Raw genomic sequence first — 21,212 nt, 5'->3', positions numbered from 1 at the left:
CACGAGGAGGAAGCTGGCAATTTATGTGGCGTCCAGGTTTGTCAGGATTCCCCAAGGATTACCCATCTACTATTTTGCTGATGGTTCTCTTGTCCTGATGAGAGCACGTCAAGCAAATGCTACCACCTTGAGGAGAGTCCTGGATGATTATTTTGCAGCCTTGGGACAATTGATTAGTGAAGCAAAATGTTCCATATTTTTCAGTACTGACACACTTGTGGAGACCAAGGTCGAGGTCTGTCAAATTCTCAACATCATGATGGAATCACTCTCAGATAAATACTTGGGCCTTCCGTCAATGATTGGGGTGGACCGGGTGGATTGCTTCAAACATATCATTGAGAGAATTCAAGCTATAGTTAATGGTTGGAAGGAGAGAACCCTTTCTTTTGGTGGCAAAGAAGTGTTGTTGAAAGCAGTGGCCCAAGCCATCCCTACGTACGCGATGAGTGTGTTTACATTTCCAAAGAAAATATGCAAGGGGGTCACGGATGCAATGTCACATTACTGGTGGGGTGATGAGGAGAACCAACGACGGATCCAGTGGTTTGCATGGTGAAAAATGTGTATACTAAAGGAAAGAGGTGGTATGGGTTTTCTTGATGTGCACAATTTTAATTTTGCCATGATAGCCAGCAGTGTTGGAGATTGATTGAAAACTATGATTCCTTGTGTGCAAGGATATTGAGAGCAAGATACTACCCAACATGAGATATTTTGAACTGTGAACTAAAAAGGGGGTCATCATATGTTTGGCAAAGTATATGGGCAGGGATACAAACTTTCAAGAAATGTTGCATTTGAAGAGTGGGTAACGGAGCCAAGATAAATACTTGGGATGATCGTTGGATACCGAACAGTGCTTCTAGGAAGATTGTGGCTGCACGTGGAAATCAAGTTCTATCATGAGTCAATGAGCTCATTTCTTGTATCTGGTGAATGGGACGAGCAATTGATCTGAGACAATTTTTGACAGATTGGTGTTGCTCCATATACCTATTTTTCATAATAATACTGAGGACTACGTTGCATGGCATCTAAAAAAGAATGGTGTATTTTATGTACAGTCGGCGTACTACAAGCAGTGGGAAGAAGTTTTTTGTACAAGCACAGATAGTTCATGAGGTATTGGGGGTTCTTGTCAGCATCTGGTATGGCGCAAGCTATGGGAGCTCAACGTACCAAGCAAGATTAAAAAAATTCTATGGAGATGCTTGCACAATGCACTACCATGCTTTAGTGTTCTAGTCAACCGACACATTGGCAACAACCATGTATGTCCGATTTGCAAAAATGGGTCGGAGGAGATTGCCCATATGCTCTTCACATGCGGTCGTGCACAGGCTGTTTGGGAGGCCCTGGGTTTGAGACATCATGTGTTCCTGGTTGACTGTTCGGTGGCTAGTATGATTGACTTTTGGCTTTGCGATGGATACTATCAAGGCGTTCATTTGGACCCTATTACAACTCCGAAGCTTATGGCAGCAACTTGTTGGTATATATGGTGGCAAATGAGACAGATTGTTAGAGGAGAAAACATCCAGTCCCCGAAGCGAATTGATGGAAATATGGCCTAGAGGAAATAATAAAGTTGTTACTATTATATTTCCTTATTCATGATAAGGGTTTATTATTCGTGCTAGAATTGTATTGACCAAAAACTTAAATACATGTGTGGATACATAAACAAATACCGTGTCCCTAGTGAGCCTCTAATAGACTAGCTCGTTGATCAAAAGATGGTTAAGGTTTCCCAACCATAGACATGAGTTGTCATTTGATAACTAGATCACATCATTAGGAGAATGATGTGATGGACAAGACCCAACCGTTGGCATAGCATATGATCATTCAGTTTATTATTACTGCTTTCCTAATGTCAGATACATGTTTCTTTGACCATGAGATCATGCGACTCCCGGACTCCGAAGGAATGCCTTGTGTGCCATCAAACATCACAACGTTACTGGGTGTTCATAAAGGTGATCTACAGGTATCTCTGAAGGTGTCTGTTGAGTTGGCATGGATCGAGACTAGGATTTGTCACTCCGTATGACGGAGAGGTATCTCTGGCCCTCTCAGTAATACAACGTCACAAGAAGCTCGCAAGCAAAGTGACTAAGGAGTTAGTTATAGGATGATGTATTACAGAATGAGTAAAGAGACTTACCGGTGACGAGATTGAACTAGGTATGGAGATACTGACGATCAAATCTCGGGCAAGTAATATACCGACAGATAAAGGGAACTACGTATATTGTCATAAAGGTTCGACCGATAAAGATCTTCGTGGAATATGTAGGAACCAATATGGGCATCCAAGTCCCGCTATTGGTTATTGACCGGAGAAGCGTCTCGGTCATGTCTTCTACATCATTCTTGAACCCGCAGGGTTCGCATGCTTAACGTTCTTTGACGATATAGTATTATATGAGTTATATGTGTTGGTGACCGAATGTTGTTTCGGAGTCCCGGATGAGATTACGGACATGACGAGGAGCTCCGGAATGGTCCGGAGGTAAAGATTGATATATAGTATGATATGGTTGGGCCAAGGGGTAAGGCTCACGGGGCCTTGAGACAGTGCACAAAGGGGATTCCTCAAAGGACAGGGCTAGATGCCAAGGTCCCTGGCGTCTACCCCCTGGGCCAGACGTCGTAGTCCGTGGCGTTTACGCAAATGCCAGGAACCGTGGCATTTGGCCCTGGTAGTCCGAGAAGGACTCTTCTTTGCGTGGTAAACCGACTTTGAGGAGGCTCTTTCTCCAAGAAACGACCCCGGGGCTCAACATATAAATAGAGGGGCAGCGCTAGCACCCGAAACACATCAAGATACACCAAGCCGTGTGACAGCAACCCCGCCCCTCTAGTTTATCCTCCATCATAGTTTCCGTTGTGCTTGGCGAAGCCCTGCGGAGATTGTACTTCACCACCACCGTCACCACGCCGTCGTGCTACCGGGACTCAACTACTACTTCGCCCCTCTTGTTGGATCAAGAAGGCGAGGACGTCATCGAACTGAACGTGTGCTGAATGCGGAGGTGTCATACATTCGGTACTTGACCGGGACGGATCGTGAAGATGTACGATTACATCAACCGCATTGATAAACGCTTTCGCTTAGCGATCTTCAAAGGTATGAAGATGCTCTCCCCTCTCTATCAATCTCCATGAATAGATCTTGTGCGTGCATAGAAATTTTTTGTTTTCCATGCAACGTTCCCCTTAATACAGGCGTAGGCTAGCAATTTGAAAAAGATGTTCATTTGAAATTTTAGAGGTGGCACATGCAAATTTACTTAGAACGGCAGGGTTATACCGCATATAGGTAGATATGGTGGACTCATCTGGAATAACTTGGGTTTTAGGATTTTGGTACACAAACGGTATTCCACTTAGTACAGGCGAAGGCTAGCAAATAGGTTGAGAAGCGGCCAGCTAGAGAGCGAAAACATGCATAATAAACATTGAATACGAGCATGAGTAGGATATAAACACCATGAACATAAATATCATAGAGGCTATGTTGGTTTTGATTCAACTACATGCATGAACATGTACCAAGTCAAGCCACTTGAAAAATTCAGAGGAGGATACCATATCATCATACTACATCACAATTATTTTGATGCAGGTTGACATCCAAGATAAATCATTATCCACTCCTAGCTATTTAAGCATGGCATGAGAAACTATAATCTCTAATTGTCATTGCAAACATGTCTGATCATAATAGGCTGAATCATGGATACTAGGTTAAACATATTTACAAAAACATAACAAGTTGAGTTCATACCCGTTTCTCTCTGCCACAGCCAATTAATCAAATATTGTCATTATTCCTTTCACTTGCATGACCGAATGATATGAAAATAATAATAGTGCAAGAGTGTCGTGGACTAAGCTGGAATCTGCAAACATTTTATTCAGAAGGAGAAAACAAAGTAATATGGGCTCTTTGTTAGATCAATATCAATGCATATGAGAGCCACTCAAAACTTTTATCATGGTCTTCTCCTTGGTATGCCTCAATAGAAAGAAAAGGATTTCAGAGAAACACACTGAAATATTTTTGGAGTTTTTAGTTTTTTCTTGAAGAAAGGAAATTAGAGAAAAAGAAAAGGAAAAACTAGAAAAACTATTTACACGGGAAAGCTCCCAACAAGCAAAAGAAGGACACGGAAATCTTTTTGGGTTTTCTTTTTAATACTACAACTAACTAAACTAGAAAGAAAAACCGAAAAGAAGCAAGAAATATTTTTGGGTTTTCTCAAAGTTTTTCAAACACACAAGAAGAAAGCGAGAAATAAATTTAGCATGTAATACAATGAAAAAGTGTTGACACCGACAACTGGAATGAAATGTGTGAACATGAATATAATGTCGGTGGAAATACGTACTCCCCCAAGCTTAGGCTTTTGGCCTAGCTTGGTAGTCACCATCCGCGGCCTGGGTAATAATCAGAGTGATAGCTCACGGAGGCTCTTGGTGCAGCCTCCTCAGCCCGCCGAGCAGTCACGAGCTCCGCGTTGTGTGCGCGGGCTTCGCTCTCAAAAACATAGTACCTTCCTTTGCTGTGAAAATCAAAGAGAGCAGGCGCAGGCAAAACTGTATGCACAATGGTTTCTTTATTGAACCCCAAGTTGTAAGTGTAATCAGTGATCTTGCCCTTAATGAACTTATGGCGTTTCATGGCCTCAAAGTCTAAGTACTGAGTAGGTAGGATGGGGTCATTAGGCCAAAGTGATACACCCAGCTCCTTTGCTAAGTGTGCAGCATAAATACCACCATAAAAATATCCATTACCAGCGTTGTGCTGCAATCAGCATGCAACAATCGCTCCAAGGTTATAGCATTTATTACCTTTGGGACCGGTGCATATGAGGCTCAAGTCAGGAGCACATAGTGTACTACAATCTTGTTTACCTACGATGCATTTCCCATTAAACAGTGCAAAGTATTGAATTGATGGGAAATGAATACTTTTTATTCTACCTTTTGTTACTCCTCTATCCTCACCGTAGCAAAGACTAGTCAAAAATGACTCATACTCAGATCTTGGTGGCTCGTCCAACGAACCCCAAAATGGAATTTTGCACATACCACTAAACACGTCTAGAGGAATGGTACATGGATAGCCATAAAGTTTAAACGAAATTCTAGACTCACGCGGATGAAATTTAAATTCTTTAGTAAATGTTTCAGTGAGGGTGAGATGCTGGATGCACTTATCTTCAATATAGGGACCGAGCTCGGTGTTCTGTACATATTTCTCAAATTCTTCTTTAATACCTGCACTCACCATGAAATTGTTACACGACCATAGGCATGATTTGATAGTGGCATCCCGTATTGAACTTGGACTTGGTTCAACATAAGACCGACGAACTGAGCCACTACTAGATGATGCCTCCAAGGACCTCCTCCTTGAAAAACTCGTCCCAAAGAAACTCATCTTATTCCGATGAACAAAATTCTGGAAATTTTTAGTCCACAAATTTTTTGTTAACGAAACTTCACAAGATTGGTAGCAACTACTCATAGGGATGCATAGAGGCCATATTAAGCATTCAAATTACTTAGAACTCTAAGAACTCAACATGCAAGCTCATCTAAATCAGCATGCTAATTATTCAAATATAATCCACTAAAGCAAAAACTAATTGGAGCAATGGAGAAGTCACATACCAAGTACCAATCCCCCAAAACAGTTTCAGACACGGAGCTTCGAGCAAAGAGATCAAAATTTGCGGGTTTGAGAGCAAGAACACGAGAGAGAGAGAGAGAGAGAGAGAGAGAGAGAGAGAGAGAGAGAGAGAGAGAGAGAGAGAGAGAGAGAAAGAGAGAGAGAGAGAGCAACGGTGATTTTTTGGAGGTAGGAGATGGAATGGGCTGAAGAGATAAGTGAGGGGGCCCACATCAGGACCACAACCCACCAGGGCGCGCCTAGGGCTGCTGGCGCACCCAGGTGGGTTGTGCCCACCCAGTGCACCCCCCCTCTGATGTTTTTTCCACTAAAAATTCAGAAATAAATCGTATTAAATTTTCAGGGCATTCTGAGAAATTTTATTTTTGGGTCATTTTTTATTGCACGGGAAAATAAAAAAACAGACAAAACAAAACATTTAATTTTATTTAACTAAGAAAAATAGAAAACAAAAGATATGTGCAGAAGGTAGTGCTCACTAAATTCATAAACTTCATACCTCTAAAAAATGATCCATTAATAAGGTTGATCACGTCTTATTAACAACCACCTTCAATTAGCATGAAACTGAAGAACTTTCGTAAAATACTAAGTTACGTCAATGGGGATATGCATGTCCCAACAATAAGCATCTCATATTTCTTTTTGGCAGTAGGTAGAGGTAATTGAAAGCTTCCGATAGTGAGTGTGAGATTTTTCAATAACATTAATACCATTCACTTGGAATTGTTTTTTTCAAAAAGTGCACCGTATGCTCATTACCATTAATATGAAAAGTGACCTTGCTTTTATTGCAATCAATAACAAACCCTGCAGTACTCAAGAAGGGTCTACCAAGGGTAATCGACATGTTGCCATCCTCGGGCATCTCAAGTATAACAAAGTCCGTTAAGATAGTAACATTTGTAACAACAACGGGCACATCCTCACAAATACCGATAGGTATGGCAGTTGATTTGTCAGCCATTTGCAAAGATATTTTAGTAGGCGTGAGTTTATTCAAGTCAAATCTCTTATATAAGGATAAAGGCATAACACTAACACCAGCTCCTAAATCACACAAAGCAGTTTTGACATAATTTCTTTTGATGGAGCAAGGTATAGTTGGTATTCTTGTGTCTCCAAGTTTTTTAGGTACTCCATCCTTAAAAGAATAGTTAGGAAGCATGGTGGAGATTTCAGCTTCTGGTATCTTTCTCTTATTAGTGATGATGTCTTTCATGTATTTTGCATAAGGGGCCATCTTTAAAATATCAGTCAAGCGAGTACGCAAAAAGACTGACCTAAGCATTTCAGCAAAGCGTTCAAATTCTTCATCATCCTTTTTCTTGGTTGATTTAGGTGGAAAGGGCATGGGTTTTTGTACCCATGGTTCTCTCTCTTCCATGTTTTCTAGCAACGAAGTATCTTTTATCATATCTTTTATTTTTGGGTTGTGGGTTATCAAGATCAACAACTGGTTCTATTTCAACATCATTATCTGGTTGTTCATCATTGTCTAGTTGAGTGTCTTCATGAAAATCATCATTATCTTTTTCATTATCACTAGATGAATGTTCATTACTAGATTGAGTTTCAACATTAGAAATAGAAACATCATTATTACTATCAGAAGGTTTTTCTATCTCAGGTTCACTAGAGGCATGCAAAGTCCTATCACTTTTCTTTTTCTTCTTCATTTTAGAAGGACTAGGTGCATTAGTGTTAATTCTTTGAGAGTCTTGTTCAATTCTTTTAGGGTGTCCCTCATGATAGAGTGGTTCCTGAGTCATTCTACCTCCTCTAGTCACTACTCTTATAGCATGATCATTCATATTACTATTCATTTCATCAAGTAATTCTCTTTGAGATTTAGCAACTTGTTCTACTTGAGTTTGAACCATAGAGGCATGTTTTCCTACGGCTCTAACATCATTGGAGCTTCTAAATAACAAGTCACTCAAGCGAGCAATCATATTGGAGTTGTATTTCAATTGTTTCATAACTTTTTCACTGAAGTGATCTTGTTTTCCAATGTAGTTGTCAAACTCATAAAGGCATTGACTAGGATGTTTATTATAAGGGATATCACTTTCATCAAATTTCATTAAATAATTTACCTCTACCACCTTTGGTGGTGGTGTATCAAGTCCATGTATTTCTTCAATAGGAGGCAAAATTTTAACATCCTCTGCTTTAATATCTTTCCTTCATACTTTTCTTTGCCTCTTGCATATCTTCAAGACTGAGATATAAGATACCCCTCTTCTTTAGAATGGGCTTAGGCAGTGGTTCAGGAAGAGTCCAATCATCAATATTTTTCAATATATTATTCAATAATTCCTTAGCTTTTCCAATAGTTCGTTCCCTGAAAACACAACCAGCACTACTATCTAGGAAGTCCCTAGCAGCATGGGTTAGACCATTATAGAAGATATCACGTATTTCATTTTTCTTAAGAGGATGATCAGGCAAATCATTAAGCAATTGGAGAAGCCTCCCCCAAGCTTGTGGGAGATTCTCTTCTTTAACTTGCACAAAATTAAATATTTCCTGTAAGGCAGCTTGTTTCTTATGAGTAGGAAAATATTTTTCAGAGAAGTAATAAATCATATCCTGGGGACTACGCACACAACTAGGAGCAAGAGTATTGTACCATATCTTAGCATCACCCTTTAGTGAGAAAGGAAATAATCTGAGAATATAATAGTAGCAAATTTTATCATCTTGAGTGAAAAAAGGGTGGCTATATCATTTAATTTGGTGAGGTGTGCCACAACAGTTTCAGTTTCATAGCCATGGAAAGGATCAGATTCAACCAAAGTAATCAACTTTGGGTCGACAGAGAATTCATAATCCTTATCATCAATAACGATAGGTGAGGTAGCAAACTTAGGATCACATTTCATTCTAGCATTCAAAGATTTTTCTTTCAGTTTGCTTAATAATTTCTTAAGATCATCTCTATCATTGCAAGCAAGAAAGTCTCTAGCTGTCTCCTCATCCATAACATAACCTTCAGATACTTTAGGCAATTCATACCTAGGAGCATTAGGTCTAACAATTGTTTCAAGATTTTCAGTTTCAGGCATTTCATCAGTTTCAATGATATCGTCAGTTTCAGTAATTTCATTCTCTTTAGCTCTAGCAATTTGTTCATCAAGAAAATCACCAAGCGGCACACCATCGTCAAGCAAGGTACTAGCATCATCATGAGTAGCATTCATAGAGGTAGCATCATCAATAACTTGTGACGCATCAAGATAAATAACATGCGGTGGTGTTGCAAGTCTACTCAAAGCAGAAGGTGAATCAAGTGCAAAGTGTGATGGCAGTTCCTTACCTCCCCTCGTCCTAAAGGGAATGATCTTGGTTTTTGTATCCTTCAGATTCTTCATAGTGATAAATGGATAATAATTCCAAGTGACTCAACAAATATAGCTATACTCCCCGACAACGGCGCCAGGAAAAGGTCTTGATAACACACAAGTACAGGGGTTCGCAACAGTTTTTGAGGGTAGAGTATTCAACCCAAATTTATAGATTTGACACAAGGGGAGCCAAAGAATATTTGCAAGTATTAGCAGATGAGTTGTCAATTTAACCACACCTGGAGATTAATTATCTACAGTAAGATAATTAGTGGCACAATAATATGATAGTTTTGATAGCAATGGTAACAGTAATAGTAACAGTAACAACGATAGCAATGATTTTGTAGCAGTTGTGACAACGGCAATAACAATAGTAACTTAGCAAGGACAATATGTGAAAAACTCGTAGGCATTGGATCGGTGAACTCGTTGGATGATATTCATCATATAACAATCATAACCTAGGGCAATAAAAAACTGTTGGGGAACGTTGCAGAAAATTAAAAAATTTCCTACGGTTTCACCAAGATCCATCTATGAGTTCATCTAAGCAACGAGTCATGGGAGAGAGATTGCATCTACATACCACTTGTAGATCGCGTACGGAAGCGTTCGAGGGAACGGTGATGATGGAGTCGTACTCGCCGTGATTCAGATCACTGATGACCAAGTGCTGAACGGACAGCACCTCCGCGTTCAACACACGTACGACATGGACGACGTCTCCTCCTTCTTGATCCAGCAAGGGGAAAGGAGAGGTTGAGGAAGAAGGCTCCAGCAGCAGCACGACGGTGTGATGATGGTGGAGAGGCAGTACTCCGACAGGGCTTCGCCAAGCGCACAACGGAGGAGGAGAGGTGTTGGGGAGGGGAGGGGCTGCGCCTTGGATCAGGTGTTCAGCCGTCCCCTCGCCCCTCTATTTATAGGGGAAGGGGGAAGGGGGCCGGCTCCCTCTAGATGAGATCTAGAGGGGGGGGGCGGCGGCCAGGGAGGGGGCTTGCCCCCCAAGCAAAGGGGGTGCGCCCCCCTTAGGGTTCCCCCCCAACCCCAGGCGCATGGGCCCAAGGGGGGCGCGCAGCCCTCCAAGGGCTGGTGCCCTGCCCCACGCGGCCCATGTGGCCCACCAAGAGGGGTGGCCCCTCCCGGTGGACCCCCGGAACCCCTCCGGTGGCCCCGGTACAATACCGATATGCCCCGAAACTTTCCGGTGTCCGCATGACAACTTCCCATATATAAATCTTTACCTCCGGACCCTTACGGAACTCCTCGTGACATCCGGGATCTCATCCGGAACTCCTAACAACATTCCGTAATCACATACAAGTCTTCCTAATAACCCTAGCGTCACCGAACCTTAAGTGTGTAGACCCTACGGGTTCGGGAGACACGCAGACATGACCGAGACGGCTCTCAGGTCAATAACCAACAGCGGGATCTGGATACCCATGTTGGCTCCCACATGTTCCTCGATGATGTCATCGGATGAACCACGATGTCGAGGATTCAAGCAACCCCGTATACTATTCCCTTTGTCAATCGGTACGTTACATGCCCGAGACTCGATCGTCGGTATCCCAATACCTCGTTCAGTCTCGTTATCGGCAAGTCACTTTACTCGTACCGTAATGCATGATCCCGTGACCAAACACTTGGTCACTTTGAGCTCATTATGGTGATGCATTACCGAGTGGGCCCAGAGATACCTCTCCATCATACGGAGTGACAAATCCCAGTCTCGATCCGTGTCAACCCAACAGACACATTCGGAGATACCTGTAGTGCACCTTTATAGTCACCCAGTTACGTTGTGACGTTTGGTACACCCAAAGCACTCCTACGGTATCCGGGAGTTACACGATCTCATGGTCTAAGGAAGAGATACTTGACATTGGAAAAGCTCTAGCAAAACGAACTACACGATCTTGTGCTATGCTTAGGATTGGGTCTTGTCCATCACATCATTCTCCTAATGATGTGATCCCGTTGTCAATGATATCTAATGTCCATAGTCAGGAAACCATGACTATCTATTGACCAACGAGCTAGTCAATTAGGGGCTTACTAGGGACGTATTGTGGTCTATGTATTCACACGTGTATTACGATTTCCGGATAATACAATTATAGCATGAATAAAAGACAATTATCATGAACAAGGAAATATAATAATAATGCTTTTATTATTACCTCTAGGGCATATTTCCAACAATCTCCCACTTGCACTAGAGTCAATAATCTAGTTACATTGTGATGAATCGAACACCCATAGAGTTCTGGTGTTGATCATGTTTTGCTCGCGAGAGAGGTTTAGTCAACGGATCTGCGACATTCAGATCCGTATGTACTTTGCAAATATCTATGTCTCCATCTTGAACATTTTCACGGATGGAGTTGAAACGACGCTTGATGTGCCTGGTCTTCTTGTGAAACCTGGGCTACTTGGCTAGGGCAATAGCTCCAGTGTTGTCACAGAAGAGTTTGATCGGCCCCTGCGCATTGGGTATGACTCCTAGGTCGGTGATGAACTCCTTCACCCAAATTTCTTCATGCTCTGCCTCCGAGGCTGCCATGTACTCCGCTTCACATGTAGATCCCGCCACGACGCTCTGCTTGCAGCTGCACCAGCTTACTGCTCCACCATTCAACATATACACGTATCCGGTTTATGACTTAGAGTCATCCAGATCTGTGTTGAAGCTAGCGTCGACGTAACCCTTTATGACGAGCTCTTCGTCACCTCCATAAACGAGAAACATGTCCTTCGTCCTTTTCAGGTACTTTAGGATATTCTTGACCGTTGTCCAGTGTTCCTTGCCGGGATTACTTTGGTACCTTCCTACCAAACTTACGACAAGGTTTACATCAGGTCTGGTACACAGCATGGCATACATAATAGATCCTATGGCTGAAGCATAGGGGATGACACTCATCTCTTCTTTATCTTTTGCCGTGGTCGGGCATTGAGCCGAGCTCAATCTCACACCTTGCAATACAGGCAAGAACCCCTTCTTGGACTGATCCATTTTGAACTTCTTCAAAATCTTATCAAGGTATGTGCTTTGTGAAAGACCTATGAGGCGTCTCGATCTATCTCTATAGATCTTGATGCCTAATATATAAGCAGCTTCTCCAAGGTCCTTCATTGAAAAACACTTATTCAAGTAGGCCTTAATGTTGTCCAAAAGTTCTATATCATTTCCCATCAAAAGTATGTCATCTACATATAATATGAGAAATGCTACAGAGCTCCCACTCACTTTCTTGTAAACGCAGGCTTCTCCATAAGTCTGCATAAACCCAAACGCTTTGATCATCTCATCAAAGCGAATGTTCCAACTCCGAGATGCTTGCACCAGCCCATAAATGGATCGCTGGAGCTTGCATACTTTGTTAGCATTCTTAGGATCGACAAAACCCTCCGGCTGCATCATATACAGTTCTTCCTTAAGATGCCTGTTAAGGAATGCCGTTTTGACGTCCATCTGCCATATCTCATAATCATAGTATGCGGCAATTGCTAACATGATTCAGACGGACTTAAGCTTCGCTACAGGAGAGAAAGTCTCATCGTAGTCAATCCCTTGAACTTGTCGATAACCCTTAGCGACAAGTCGAGCTTTATAGATGGTGACATTTCCATCCGTGTCCGTCTTCTTTTTAAAGATCCATTTGTTTTCTATCGCTCGCCGATCATCGGGCAAGTCAGTCAAAGTCCATACTTTGTTTTCATACATGGATTCTATCTCGGATTTCATGGCTTCTAGCCATTTGTTGGAATCTTGGCCCGCCATTGCTTCTTCATAGTTCGAAGGTTCACCGTTGTCCAACAACATGATTTCCAGGACAGGGTTGCCGTACCACTCTGGTGCGGAACGTGTCCTTGTGGACCTACAAAGTTCAGTAGCAACTTGATCCGAAGTACCTTGATCATCATCATTATTTTCCTCTTCAGTTGGTGTAGGCATCACAGGAACATTTTCCTGAGCTGCACTACTATCCCGTTCAAGAGGTAGTACTTCATCGAGTTCTACTTTCCTCCCACTTACTTCTTTCGAGAGAAACTCTTTTTCCAGAAAGGATCCGTTCTTGGCAACAAAGATCTTGCCCTCGGATCTTAAGTAGAAGGTATACCCAATGGTTTCTTTAGGGTATCCTATGAAGACGCATTTTTCCGACTTGGGTTCAAGCTTTTCAGGTTGAAGTTTCTTGACATAAGCATCGCATCCCCAAACTTTTAGAAACGACAGCTTAGGTTTCTTCCCAAACCATAATTCATACGGTGTCGTCTCAACGGATTTAGACGGTGCCCTATTTAAAGTGAATGTAGCTGTCTCTAGAGCGTATCCCCAAAATGATAGCGGTAAATCGGTAAGAGACATCATAGATCGCACCATATCCAATAGAGTGCGATTACGACATTCGGACACACCGTTACGCTGAGGTGTTCCAGGCGGCGTGAGTTGTGAAACGATTCCACATTTTCTTAAGTGTGTACCAAATTCGTGACTTAAATATTCTCCTCCACGATCCGATCGTAAGAATTTTATCTTTCGGTCACGTTGATTCTATACTTCATTCTGAAATTCCTTGAACTTTTCAAAGGTCTCAGACTTGTGTTTCATCAAGTAGACATACCCATATCTACTCAAGTCATCTGTGAGAGTGAGAACATAACGATATCCTCTGCGAGCCTCAATGCTCATTGGACCGCACACATCGGTATGTATGATTTCTAACAAGTTGGTTGCTCGCTCCATTGTTCCGGAGAACAGGGTCTTGGTCATTTTGCCCATGAGGCATGGTTCGCATGTGTCAAATGATTCATAATCGAGAGACTCTAAAAGTCCATCAGCATGGAGCTTCTTCATGCGCTTGACACCAATGTGACCAAGGCGGCAGTGCCACAAGTATGTGGGACTATCGTTATCAACTTTACATCTTTTGGTATTCACGCTATGAATATGTGTAACATTACGTTCGAGATTCATTAAGAATAAACCATTGACCATCGGGGCATGACCATAAAACATATCTCTCATATAAATAGAACAACCATTATTCTCGGATTTAAATGAGTAGCCATCTCGTATTAAATGAGATCCAGATACAATGTTCATGCTCAAACTTGGCACTAAATAACAATTATTGAGGTTTAAAACTAATCCCGTAGGTAAATGTAGAGGTAGCGTGCCGACGGCGATCACATCGACCTTGGAACCATTCCCGACGCGCATCGTCACCTCGTCCTTCGCCAGTCTCTGCTTATTCCGCAGCTCCTGCTGTGATTTACAAATGTGAGCAACGACACCGGTATCAAATACCCAGGAGTTACTACGAGTACTGGTAAGGTACACATCAATTACATGTATATCAAATATACCTTTAGTGTTGCCGGCCTTCTTGTCTGCTAAGTATTTGGGGCAGTTCCGCTTCCAGTGACCCTTCCCCTTGCAATAAAAGCACTCAGTTTCAGGCTTGGGTCCATTCTTTGACTTCTTCCCGGCAACTGGCTTACCGGGTGCGGCAACATCTTTGCCGTCCTTCTTGCAGTTCTTCTTACCCTTGCCCTTCTTGAACTTAGTGGTCTTATTGACCATCAACACTTGATGTTCTTTCTTGATTTCAACCTCTGCTGACTTTAGCATTGAAAATACTTCAGGAATGGTCTTCACCATCCCCTGCATATTGTAGTTCATCACAAAGCTCTTGTAGCTTGGTGGGAGTGACTGAAGGATTCTGTCAATGACCACCTCATCCGGGAGGTTAATGTCCAGCTGGGACAGGCGGTTGTGCAACCCAGACATTTTGAGTATATGCTCACTGACAGAACTATTTTCCTCCATCTTACAACTATAGAACTTGTCGGAGACTTCATATCTCTCGACCCGGGCATGAGCTTGGAAAACTAGTTTCAGCTCCTCGAACATCTCATATGCTCTGTGTTGCTCAAAATGCTTTTGGAGCCCCGGTTCTAAGCTGTAAAGCATGCCGCACTGAACGAGGGAGTAATCATCAGCGCGAGACTGCCAAGCATTCATAATGTCTTGGTTCTCTGGGACGGGTGCATCACCTAGCGGTCCTTCTAGGACATATTGTTTCCTGGCAGCTGTGAGGATGATCCTCAGGTTCCGGACCCAGTCCGTATAGTTGCTGCCATCATCTTTCAGCTTGGTTTTCTCTAGGAACGCGTTGAAGTTCATGTTGACATGAGCGGCGGCCATTTGATCTACAAGACATATTTGCAAAGGTTTTAGACTAAGTTCATGATAATTAAGTTCATCTTATCAAATTATTATAATGAACTCCCACTCAGATTAGACATCCCTCTGGTCATCTAAGTGTTACACGATCCGAGTCGACTAGGTCGTGTCCGATCATCACGTGAGACGGACTAGTCATCGTCGGTGAACATTGTTGGAAATATGCCCTAGAGGCAATAATAAAAGCATTATTATTATATTTCCTTGTTCATGATAATTGTCTTTATTCATGCTATAATTGTGTTATCCGGAAATCGTAATACATGTGTGAATAACAGACACCAACATGTCCCTAGTGAGCCTCTAGTTGACTAGCTCGTTGATCAACAGATAGTCATGGTTTCCTGACTATGGACACTGGATGTCATTGATAACGAGATCACATCATTGGGAGAATGATGTGATGGACAAGACCCAATCCTAAACATAGCACAAGATCGTATAGTTCGTTTGCTAGAGTTTTCCAATGTCAAAGTATCTTTTCCTTAGACCAGGAGATCGTGTAACTCCCGGATACCGTAGGAGTGCTTTGGGTATGCCAAACGTCACAACGTAACTGGGTGACTATAAAGGTAGACTACGGGTATCTCCGAAAGTGTCTGTTGGGTGACATGGATCAAGACTGGGATTTGTCACTCCGTATGACGGAGAGGTATCACTGGGCCCACTCGGTAATGCATCATCATAATGAGCTCAGAGTGACCAAGTGTCTGGTCACGGGATCATGCATTACGGTACGAGTAAAGTGACTTGCCGGTAACGAGATTGAACGAGGTATTAGGATACCGACGATCGAATCTCGGGCAAGTAACATATCGATAGACAAAGGGAATAGCGTACGGGATTGATTAAATCCTCGACATCGTGGTTCATCCGATGAGATCATCGTGGAGCATGTGGGAGCCAACATGGGTATCCAGATCCCGCTGTTGGTTATTGACCGGAGAGTCGTCTCGGTCATGTCTGCTTGTCTCCCGAACCCGTAGGGTCTACACACTTAAGGTTCGGTGACGCTAGGGTTATGAAGATATGTATATGCAGAAACCCGAATGTTGTTCGGAGTCCCGGATGAGATCCCAGACGTCACGAGGAGTTCCGGAATGGTCCGGAGGTAAAGAATTATATATAGGAAGTGCTATTTCGGGCATCGGGACAAGTTTCGGGGTTATCGGTATTGTACCGGGACCACCGGAAGGGTCCCGGGGGTCCACCGGGTGGGGCCACCTGTCCCGGGGGGCCACATGGGCTGTAGGGGGTGCGCCTTGGCCTAGATGGGCCAAGGGCACCAGCCCCTATAGGCCCATGCGCCTAGGGTTTCCACCATGGAAGAGTCCATGTGGTGGAAGGCACCCCTAGGTGCCTTGGGGGGGAGGGAAACCTCCCCTTGGCCACCCCCCCCCCTAGTAGATCTCGTCTACTAGGGCCGGCGCCCCCCTGGCACCCCTATATATAGTGGGGGGGAGAGGAGGGATTTCACACCAGCCCCTGGCGCCTCCATCCCCCCCCGTTACGTCTCTCCCTCGTAGTCTCGGCGAAGCCCTGCTGCTGTGACGCCCTGCATCCACCACCACGCCGTCGTGCTGCTGGATCTTCATCAACCTCTCCTTTCCCCTTGCTGGATCAATAAGGAGGAGACGTCTCCCGTCCGGTACGTGTGTTGAACGCGGAGGTGCCGTCCGTTCGGCGCTGGTCATCGGTGATTTGAATCACGTCGAGTACGACTACATCATCACCGTTCTTTTGAACGCTTCCGTGCGCCATCTACAAAGGTATGTAGATGCATCTAATCACTCGTTGCTAGATGAACTCCTAGATGATCTTGGTGAAACGAGTAGAATTTTTTTTGTTTTCTGCAACGTTCCCCAACAGTGGCATCATGAGCTAGGTCTATGCGTAGTTCTTCTTGCGCGAGTAGAACACAATTTGTTGTGGGCGTAGATTTGTCAACTTTCTTGCCGTTACTAGTCCTTTCTTGCTTCAGCGGTATTGTGGGATGAAGCGGCCCGGACAAACCTTACACGTACGCTTACGTGAGACCGGTTCCACCGACTAACATGCACTAGTTGCATAAGGTGGCTGGCGGGTGTCTGTCTCTCTCACTTTAGTTGGAGCGGAATCGATGAACAGGGTCCTTATGAAGGGTAAATAGAAGTTGACAAATCATGTTGTGGCTTTAACGTAGGTAAGAAAATTTTCTTGCTAGAACCCTAATTCAGCCACGTAAAACATGCAACAACAATTAGAGGACGTCTAACTTGTTTTTGCAGCAAGTGGTTTGTGATATGATATGGCCAAAGTTGTGATGAATGATGAATGATCTATATGTGATGTATGAGATGTTCATGCTATTGTAATAGGAATCACGACTTGCATGTCGATGAGTATGACAACCGGCAGGAGCCATAGGAGTTGTCTTTATTCTTTTATATGACCTGCGTGTCATCAAGAAACGCCATGTAAATTACTTTACTTTATTGCTAAACGCGTTAGCCATAGTAGTAGAAGTAATAGTTGGCGAGCAACTTCATGGAGACACGATGATGGAGATCATGATGATGGAGATCATGGTGTTAAGCCGGTGACAAGATAATCATGGAGCCCCAAGATGGAGATCAAAGGAGCTATGTGATAATGGCCATATCATGTCACGTTTATTATTTGATTGCATGTGATGTTTATCATGTTTTGCATCTTGTTTACTTAGAACGACGGTAGTAAATAAGATGATCCCTCACAATAAATTCAAGAAGTGTTCCCCCTAACTGTGCATCGTTGCGACAGTTCGCTGTTTCAAAACACCACGTGATGATCGGGTGTTTTATTCAGACGTTCACATACAACGGGTGTAAGACAGATTTACACATGCAAACACTTAGGTTAACTTGACGAGCCTAGCATGTACAGACATGGCCTCGGAACACAGAAGACCGAAAGGTCGAGCATGAGTCGTATAGAAGATACGATCAACATGAAGATGTTCACCGATGTTGACTAGTCCGTCTCACGTGATGATCGGACACGGTCTAGTTTAACTCGGATCATGTAATACTTAGATGACTAGAGGGATGTCTAATCTAAGTGGGAGTTCACTAATAATTTGATTGGTTGAACTTAATTATCATGAACTTAGTCTAAATATTTTACAATATGTCTTGTAGATCAAATGGCCAACGTAGTCCTCAACTTCAACGCGTTCCTAGAGAAAACCAAGCTGAAAGACGATGGCAGAAACTATACGGACTGGGTCCGGAACCTGAGGATCATCCTCATAGCTGCCAAGAAAGATTATGTCCTACAAGCACCGCTTGGTGACGCACCCGTTCTCCCTGCAGAACAAGATGTTATGAACGCTTGGCAGGCACGTTCCGATGACTACTCCCTCGTTCAGTGCGGCATGCTTTACAGCCTAGAGCCGGGGCTCCAAAAAGCGTTTTGAGAGACATGGAGCATATGAGATGTTCGAAGAGCTGAAAATGGTTTTCCAAGCTCATGCCCGGGTTGAGAGATATGAAGTCTCCAACAAATTCTTCAGCTGTAAGATGGAGGAAAACAGTTCTGTCAGTGAGCACATACTCACTATGTCTGGGTTGCATAACCGCTTGACTCAGCTGGGAGTTAATCTCCCGGATGATGCGGTCATTGACAGAATCCTCCAGTCGCTTCCACCAAGCTACAAGAGCTTTGTGATGAACTTCAATATGCAGGGGATGGAAAAGACCATTCCTGAAGTATTTGCTATGCTGAAATCAGCAGAGGTAGAAGTCAAGAAGGAACATCAAGTGTTGATGGTCAATAAAACCACTAAGTTCAAGAAAGGCAAGGGTAAAAAGAACTTCAAGAAGTACGGCAAGGAGGTTGCCGCGCCTGGCAAGCAAGCTGCCGGGAAGAAGCCAAAGAATGGACCTAAGCCTGAGACTGAGTGCTTTTATTGCAAGGGAAGCGGTCACTGGAAGCGGAACTGCCCTAAGTACTTAGCGGATAAGAAGGCCGGCAAAACAAAAGGTATATGTGATATACATGTAATTGATGTGTACCTTACTAGTGCCTGTAATAGCTCCTGGGTATTTGATACCGGTGCAGTTGCTCACATTTGTAACTCAAAGCAGGGGCTGCGGAATAAACGGAAACTGGCAAAGGACGAGGTGACGATGCGCGTCGGGAATGGTTCCAAGGTCAATGTGATCACCGTCGGCACGCTACCTCTGCATCTCCCTTCGGGATTAGTTTTAAACCTTAATAATTGTTATTTAGTGCCAGCTTTGAGCATGAACATTGTATCGGGATCTCGTTTAATTCGAGATGGCTACTCTTTTAAATCTGAGAATAATGGTTGTTCCATTTTTATGAGAGATATGTTTTATGGTCATGCTCCTATGGTGAATGGTTTATTCTTTATGAATCTCGAACGTGATGCTACACATGTTCATAATGTGAGTACCAAAAGAAGTAAGGTTGATAATGATAGTCCCACATACCTGTGGCACTACCGCCTTGGTCACATAGGTGTCAAATGCATGAAGAAGCTCCATGCTGATGGACTTTTAGAGTCTCTTGATTATGAATCATTTGACACATGCGAACCATGCCTTATGGGTAAAATGACCAAGACTCCGTTCTCAGGAACAATGGAGCGAGCAACCGACTTATTGGAAATCATACATACTGATGTGTGCGGTCCAATGAGTGTTGAGGCTCGCGGTGGCTATCGTTATGTTCTCACCCTCACTGATGATTTAAGTAGGTATGGGTATATCTACTTAATGAAACACAAGTCTGAAACCTTTGAAAAGTTCAAGGAATTTCAGAGTGAGGTTGAAAATCAACGTGACAGGAAAATCAAGTTTCTACGATCAGATCGTGGAGGAGAATACTTGAGTCACGAGTTTGGCACACACTTAAGAAAATGTGGAATAGTTTCACAACTCACGCCACCTGGAACACCTCAGCGTAATGGTGTGTCCGAACGTCGTAATCGCACTCTATTAGATATGGTGCGATCTATGATGTCTCTTACCGATTTACCGCTTTCCTTTTGGGGCTATGCTTTAGAGACTGCCGCATTCACTATAAATAGGGCTCCGTCGAAATCCGTTGAGACGACACCGTATGAATTATGGTTTGGGAAGAAACCTAAGCTGTCGTTTCTTAAAGTTTGGGGATGCGATGCTTATGTCAAGAAACTTCAACCTGAAAAGCTCGAACCCAAATCGGAAAAATGCGTCTTCATAGGGTACCCAAAGGAAACTATTGGGTACACCTTCTACCTCAGATCCGAAGGCAAGATCTTTGTTGCCAAGAATGGGTCCTTTCTGGAGAAAGAGTTTCTCTCGAAAGAAGTATGTGGGAGGAAAGTAGAGCTTGATGAAGTATTACCTCTTGAACCGGAAAATGGCGCAACTCAAGAAAATGTTCCTGAGGTGCCTGCACCGACTAGAGAGGAAGTTAATGACAATGATCAAGATACTTCTGATCAAGCCCCTGCTGAAATTCGAAGGTCCACAAGGACACGTTCCGCACCAGAGTGGTACGGCAACCCTGTCTTGGAAATCATGCTGTTAGACAACGGTGAACCTTCGAACTATGAAGAAGCGATGGCGGGCCCGGATTCCGACAAATGGCTAGAAGCCATGAAATCCGAGATAGGATCCATGTATGAAAACAAAGTATGGACTTTGACTGACTTGCCCGTTGAGCGGCGAGCCATAGAAAATAAATGGATCTTTAAGAGGAAGACAGACGCGGATGGTAATGTGACCATCTATAAAGCTCGGCTTGTCGCTAAGGGTTATCGACAAGTTCAAGGGGTTGACTACGATGAGACTTTCTCACCAGTAGCGAAGCTGAAGTCCGTCCGAATCATGTTAGCAATTGCCGCATTCTATGATTACGAAAT

This window comes from Triticum dicoccoides, chromosome 3B (genome assembly GCF_002162155.2).
Source record: "Triticum dicoccoides isolate Atlit2015 ecotype Zavitan chromosome 3B, WEW_v2.0, whole genome shotgun sequence".
NCBI lineage: Eukaryota > Viridiplantae > Streptophyta > Magnoliopsida > Poales > Poaceae > Triticum > Triticum dicoccoides.
This window is presented reverse-complemented; position numbering follows the sequence as displayed.